The 6,485-nt window shown below is 41.0% G+C and overlaps 1 long non-coding RNA gene across 1 annotated transcript; it reads right to left on the bottom strand.

The window, feature by feature from the left end:
• Nucleotides 1–539: 539 nt before the first annotated feature.
• LOC128329267 (uncharacterized) lies at nucleotides 540–5,355 on the bottom strand. Its single transcript, XR_008309595.1, has 2 exons — nucleotides 5,286–5,355; nucleotides 540–770 (listed from the first exon to the last, which is right to left on the bottom strand). It is a non-coding gene; the product is annotated as an uncharacterized LOC128329267 (long non-coding RNA).
• Nucleotides 5,356–6,485: the final 1,130 nt, after the last annotated feature.

Below are 6,485 nucleotides of genomic sequence, written 5' to 3'. Positions count from 1 at the left end.
TGGCTTCCTGTCCTGTGTATAGGTTTCTCATGAAAACAATGAGATATTCTGGGATGCCCATTTTCCTTAGGATATTCCACAACTTGACATGGTCAATGCAACCGAAGGCTTTTCTGTAGCCAATAAGGCACATATTGACTTCTTTATGGTATTATTTGGCTTTCACAATTATCCAGCGTGCATCAGCAATGATCTCTTGTTCGTTGGCCTTTTCTGAAACCAGCTTGAACATCAGGCATTTCCCTCTCTACGTAAGGCTCTAATCTGTGTTGGATGATCCTGAGCATTATTTTGCTAGCATGTCAAATTAAAGATATTGTGTGATGGTTTGCACAATCTGTTTCTTTGGTAAGGGAATAGAAAACTAGGTGATACTAAAGGATTCACTCCTGAAAATACTAGTTTACATGAGTTTATGTGAAATCTAAGGAACTGGCCATTCCTTTGTACTTGTGCCAATTCAAAGGAGTGAGCACAAGGACATACGGTGGACATGTGCTGGCCACATCTCTATGGCATATATTCTCTGTGTGCTTACAAAAGGTATCACCTCTCATATTTTATTGTTTTCACTATGGCAAACACCAGTGCACATGAAATGGAAGCATCTGTTCTGCAAAGTACGAATCATCAATCCCTTATTAGCACCTTGTTAAAGAGGCACACATCTTTCCATTTTCTGGAACTATTTTCTGGACTATTCTCTCCCAATGAAGGTGACTTCCCAAGCAGTGTTCAGTTCCTTGTCAGTTAAGACCAGATCATTTTTCCTTAAAAGAAAAAGAAAAAAAGGAAATAAATTCACCATAGACTATCTATGTATTAATTTTATTATTTATTTATTTAGCATATTTTTATACCACCCAAAACACAAGTTGCAATTGCACCTTTGGCGATTGTTTTTGGAAGAAGGTGAATCGATCAGTTCCTACAAAGGCACTTTATTTTCCTATCTCAATATTAACACTAAGTTAACATGTACTGGTCACACATTGCACTGTACTCCTCCTGCCCAGCTGTGCGGCAGCTGTGAAAAAGGCAAATTCCATGCTAGGGATCATTAGGAAGGGGACTGAAAATAGAAATGCTAATATTATAATGCCCTTAGACAAATCTATGGTTTGGCCACATTTGGAGTACTGTGTAAAGTTCTGGTCACCGTGTCTTAAGAAGGACATTGTAGAACTGGAAAAGGTGCAGAAGAGGGCAACCAAGATGATCAGGGAGCTGGAGCACCTGCCTTATGCGGCAAGGCTACAGCATCTGGGGCTATTTAGTTCAGAAAAGAGATGACTAAGGAGAGACATGATTGAGGTGTAAAAGATTATGCATGGAGTAGAGAGAGTGGACAGAGAGAAAGTTTTCTCGCTCTCACACAACACTGGAACCAGGGTTCATCTCATGAAACTGAAGGTTGGGAAATAGAGGACTGACAAAAGGAAGTACTTCTTCACATAGCACTTAATTAACTTATGGAATTCTCCACCACAGGATGTGGTGATGGCTACTAGCTTGGATGGCTTTAAAAGGGGATTGGACAAAGTCATGGAGGACAAGTCTATCAATGGCTACTAGTCTAGTGGCTATAGACTACCTCCAGCCTCAGAGGCAAGATGCTGCTAAAAACCAGTTGCAGGGAAGCAATGGCAGAAGAGGGGGCACGCCCTCACCTCTTGCCTGTGGGCTTCTCAGAGGCATCTGGTGGTGGACCACTGTGTGAAACAGGATGCTGAACTAGATTGGCCTTGAGCCTGATCCAGCAGGGCTGTTCTTTTATTTTGTTTTTTAAAAATTCAAACTTTAAAACATGCATATTACTTTCTGAATCAACAGGTCTTTGGTTTAACATATATGCTGTGCATTTGTGTTTGTTAATGTTGGTTTCAGTCCTTCTTAAGGGGGACGGGGCAATTGTCTCGGGCTCCACACACAGCACCCCCTCCTCCAAAGTAGGTTTTTAAAAAATATGATAAGTATTTGAAATGATCAAAGTCTTTTAAAAGATGAGATCAATCTTTTTCATTCAAGGCAATAAAACTAATCACTTCAAATATAAACCAGGATCAATAATTATTTTAGTATTTTGGGTTATCGCATTGACACAGGATGTAGTGCTTGACATACTGTGCAATGTTACAAATACAGTGGAATATAACATTTGCACAGTTACACAAGAGCACGGTTGCACATGTGTAAAAATTGTACAAAATGTGTGCAGTTTTTGCTCTTGTACAACTATGCACATGGTGGGGGGAAAGGGAAAGGAACAGTCTACCCTTGGACCCCTCAGAGTCTTAAAAAGGCCCTGATTGGTGTTGCTATCCTTCCCCTTTGGATACAGCTAGACACTCATCCAAGCCTGAAGTCTTCTTTGGCTAAGCTAACATTAGTTGCTGCTTTGCAAATGTATGGGACCCACCAAACTTAATTTGGAGGGTCACAGATATCATTTTCAGTTTTCATAATGCTTTAAAAAAAATTAATTAGATGTGCTATTTAGTACATTAATGAGCTATACTACAAAATCTTTTTCTTCCTATGTTAATAATGTCTGGCTGGCTTTTATCATCTCCCTGGCTTCCACATCTCTTATGTGTAATTTTTACATCTGAATACATTTGGCAGTCGTGTAGTGATAAAAGCTGGGAAATGGCTAATGCTTAGATGAGTATCTCTATTCAGAACCGATCTTCTAGCATGAATAGGTACATTCACTCAGTTCTTGAACTGAAATCTGTCACTTTAGTACCTAAGAATGTTGGGAAGCACCAATTCTCTTATATAATGACTATCTTTTCCACCAAAAGTGAATTCTATCTGAGTAAAAGAGAATGTCTTTTTTAAAAGCACCTGTAAGTGAATCAGATCCCTTTGGCAGAAGACCATCTATCCAGTTCTATGAGGTATTGAGCTTCCAGTTAGGTACAAATTATTGTGGCCCAATCCTATGCATGTTTACTTGGAGTTAAGGCCATTGGGTTCCATAGTATTTACACCTAAGTAAGCCTCCTATGACTGCAGGCCTAGTCAGCCTTCCATGTGTAAAGGGAAGTACATGTGTAATGGGACAGACATAAAAGCTAAAAGGTTTGTTTAACTGCCATTCAAGGATTCCTGGGAACTCTGATATGTGTATGTATATGTGTGGGTGTGCATCTCCAGCATTCTCATCCTCAGCACTATAGAAAGCTAACATTCCCAGAGTTCCCTGGAGGAAAGCGCCAATGGAAGCTTGTTTCTCATGGCAAATAGTTGCAGGGAAAAGGAGATGAGGAGATAAGGCCCCCCTGTTCCACCCAGTCATGGCCCCAATCTGTGATGTGTGTATATGTATATATGGGCTGATTCACATGATCAATCCCACATCAGTTATTCTCCGGACTGACATGGAAGTGATTGTGTGAACCAGCCCAATGTGTGAGTGATGTGGCTGCTCTTTACTGAAGAAATCTGAAGCATGCCAGGGCCAGTGATGCATTTAATGTTGTGTGCAATTTGGCCATCTGTGTAAGGCAGCAGTGTATGTTGTTTGTATTGAAGAATTGTATGTTAATGTTTTCATATTGCATGAAGCACAACTCAGTTAGAGCAGTATGTGCTGCTTAAAGTCGGTGATTCCAAGTGATTCCACTGCTCCCTAAAATGAGAGTGCTTCTCCTACTCCTTGCCATTGCTCTGGGTTGTGCTCTTATTTCAGATAGTGGGGGATGGGGAGCAAGTGCTAGGTCAGACCCAGGGAAGAAAGGAAGGCAGAACAGGTGAGAACAACCACCCTTCCCTGGCATAAGCAAAGAGCCAGATACCTTGCCATCGCTCCTTCCCCAATTCTTTCAGTATGTGTCTAGAGTAAACATAAATTAGATTATGAACCACCCAGGGACCTTTTTGTATGGGGCAGTATAGAAATGTAATCAACAAACAAACAAACAAACATACAGTTTAAAATGCCCAAATGAATATGCTTGATTTGCATAGCGATCAAGCAACTTGCATAATATACCGATTAGATTGTCTGGAATTGGGATATGATAACCCTAACTTAACGGTTTCAGATATGTACTTAAATAGTCTGGTCTCACTTGTGTACAAGTGGCTTTCCCCCCTTCATATGCATGTCATAAATGTTTTATATTCGATAGATAGATAGATAGATACACACATACATACAATAAATACTATATATACTATAAATATGTTTTAATGTAAACCACCCTGAGTTTTAATGTAAACCGCCCTGAGCCTTTTTGGAAAGGCGGTATAAAAGTTTTAATAATAAATAATAAATTATAAAATATACAAGCCGACCCCACACAGAGCATCTGTGCTCTCTTTGGGGCCGGCTACCTTTCTCTCTCTCCACCCCCGCCCCCCGTCTCCGGCGGGCTGAGTGCCGCCTTAACATCCGCGGCCGAGCTGGGCCCGCCAGCCACTGCCTTGCATGGCCGGGCCCGTCGCCACTGCCTCGCGTCTGCCCAGCCAGTTAATTCTCCTGGGTGCGCCAGGACCAATCAGGCGCCCCCGCAGCCCAGCCAATCAGCTGGGCTGCCGGGACGCACGTTGTAAAGGCACACCCAGGAGAATTATATATATAGATATGTACACACACACCTTGTATGGTGGTATTATCAAATGCTGCATGGCACAGAAAATATTATTCTGTCTCCTAACAAGATATTTCTTTGTACAATGCATTGTGTAGCAACTGCACTGTACAAAGCTGTGGGACACAGATATGCTGCATGATAACATGTAACGACAGCCTATTATTTGTATTCTGATTTATTCTTTTAATCTTTTTTTTTAAAGTGGAGAGAATTGGACACTCTATTGATCCAACTTCTCTTGTTAGAAGAAGTTATGGGGGCCTTTCTCTTAATGCTGCCCAGTAACCTGCAGTGAATCTTTTTTTCTTTTCTTTTTTCTTTTTACAACATGGGTCAGGTTCAAATTTGCATGTCTTAGGAACAAACAAAAGGTATATGCATACATGAAGTAGTGGTTAAGCTGTGAATGGGATGTCTTGGGTTTGATTCTTGTCTCTGCCATGAAATCACCAGGACTGTTCCCAGGCAGCAATTTTATCTTGCTTCACCACGAAAAGGGCAGGTGTGCATTCACACATCAGGAGGATTTACACCAGAGTCTGCGTGAGATATCGGGGAGCACTCCATACACTATTCAGATTTCCCCCTCCGTAGTGGAGCTTAGCCTGCATTATCTCCACGCTAAAAAGTCACACTTTTTATGGCAGCTTTTTGGGTTACTTCAGTATATCTGATACATACCAACGTTTCTTCTGAGATGTATGGATGGGCCATGCTGATAGAGTGCTTTTTCTTAAAGCCTCGCCTTTCTAAAAATAAAAAATAAAAAATTGGGAACATTTTTTTGGTGATCTTGCAGAACATCGATCTATGCACCCGCACCCAGTGCGGGTGCATAGATAGATGTTCCGCAAGATCACCAAGAAAATGTTTGTTTTGTTTTTTAAATTAAGAAAAATATACAAACCCTGTCAAGAAGTTGGCCAGTCAAGAAGTTGCTGATAGCGATAGAGGCCATGGTGATAGAGTATATTTTCTTAAAGCCTCACCTTCTCAATTTAAAACAAAACAAAACATTTGCTTGATGATCTCGTGAAACACCATTCTATGCACCCGCAGCAGTGTTCGGACATAACCGCCAGGACCCAAACTGCAGTCAGGGAGACTACAGAGATGTGGGAGAACTGCCTGCACGGGAACTGGCTGCTGGGCTTCCTCCTTCACATGAAGGACAGCCGTGGTAGCCAAATGGAATGGAGAGAGGGAGGAGCTTACTTCCCTCAACTATGGTCTCGGAGAAAGCTGCCTCCAGTTCAACATTCGGATGTAACGACCCTGAACTCAAACCTCAGATAGGAGTAACAAAACTCACAATAATCTGAGGTTTCAAATTGGAGTTTGAAAACCTCAGGTCACTTTTTTAATGGGATAGAGGCTCCATTCATTTGGATGTACAAGAAATCCAACCTCTGCCCCGTTTAACCCCGGTTTCCTGATAGGTGCAAATGTGGTGCACATGTCTTTTAATGAAAGTTAACGGAAACTTTAAGTGTGGAAAGTGCAACAAATTTGTGCTAATTAGCTGGAAATGTTTTAGACTTCATGCAAAAGTGTTGTCATCTGTAATTGTTAAAGATCACCTTGCAATCATAAAGCAGTCATAGTTTTCCACTTTGCATCTCCTCCTCTACCATTTGAATGCATTTGCTTTCAATTAGCCCTGCTTCTGAGTGGTTTATAACCTTTTCTGTAGCTATCTACTTCACTAACAAACACAGCCCTAGACCAGTCTTCTGACAGGCTCTCCTGTTTTAAATGTTACCGATGATTTTATCGGTTCATTATTAATATTTGATGTTATATCTTACAGTGAAAATTTGCCCTTTTAATCTGCAACCCTTCTCTTTCTTTCCAATTTAAATGACCAGTTAAATGTTGACC

This window comes from Hemicordylus capensis, chromosome 6, assembly GCF_027244095.1.
Source record: "Hemicordylus capensis ecotype Gifberg chromosome 6, rHemCap1.1.pri, whole genome shotgun sequence".
Lineage (NCBI taxonomy): Eukaryota > Metazoa > Chordata > Lepidosauria > Squamata > Cordylidae > Hemicordylus > Hemicordylus capensis.
The sequence above is the reverse complement of the archived record's forward strand: the minus strand, read 5'-3'. Positions and strand labels throughout refer to the sequence as shown.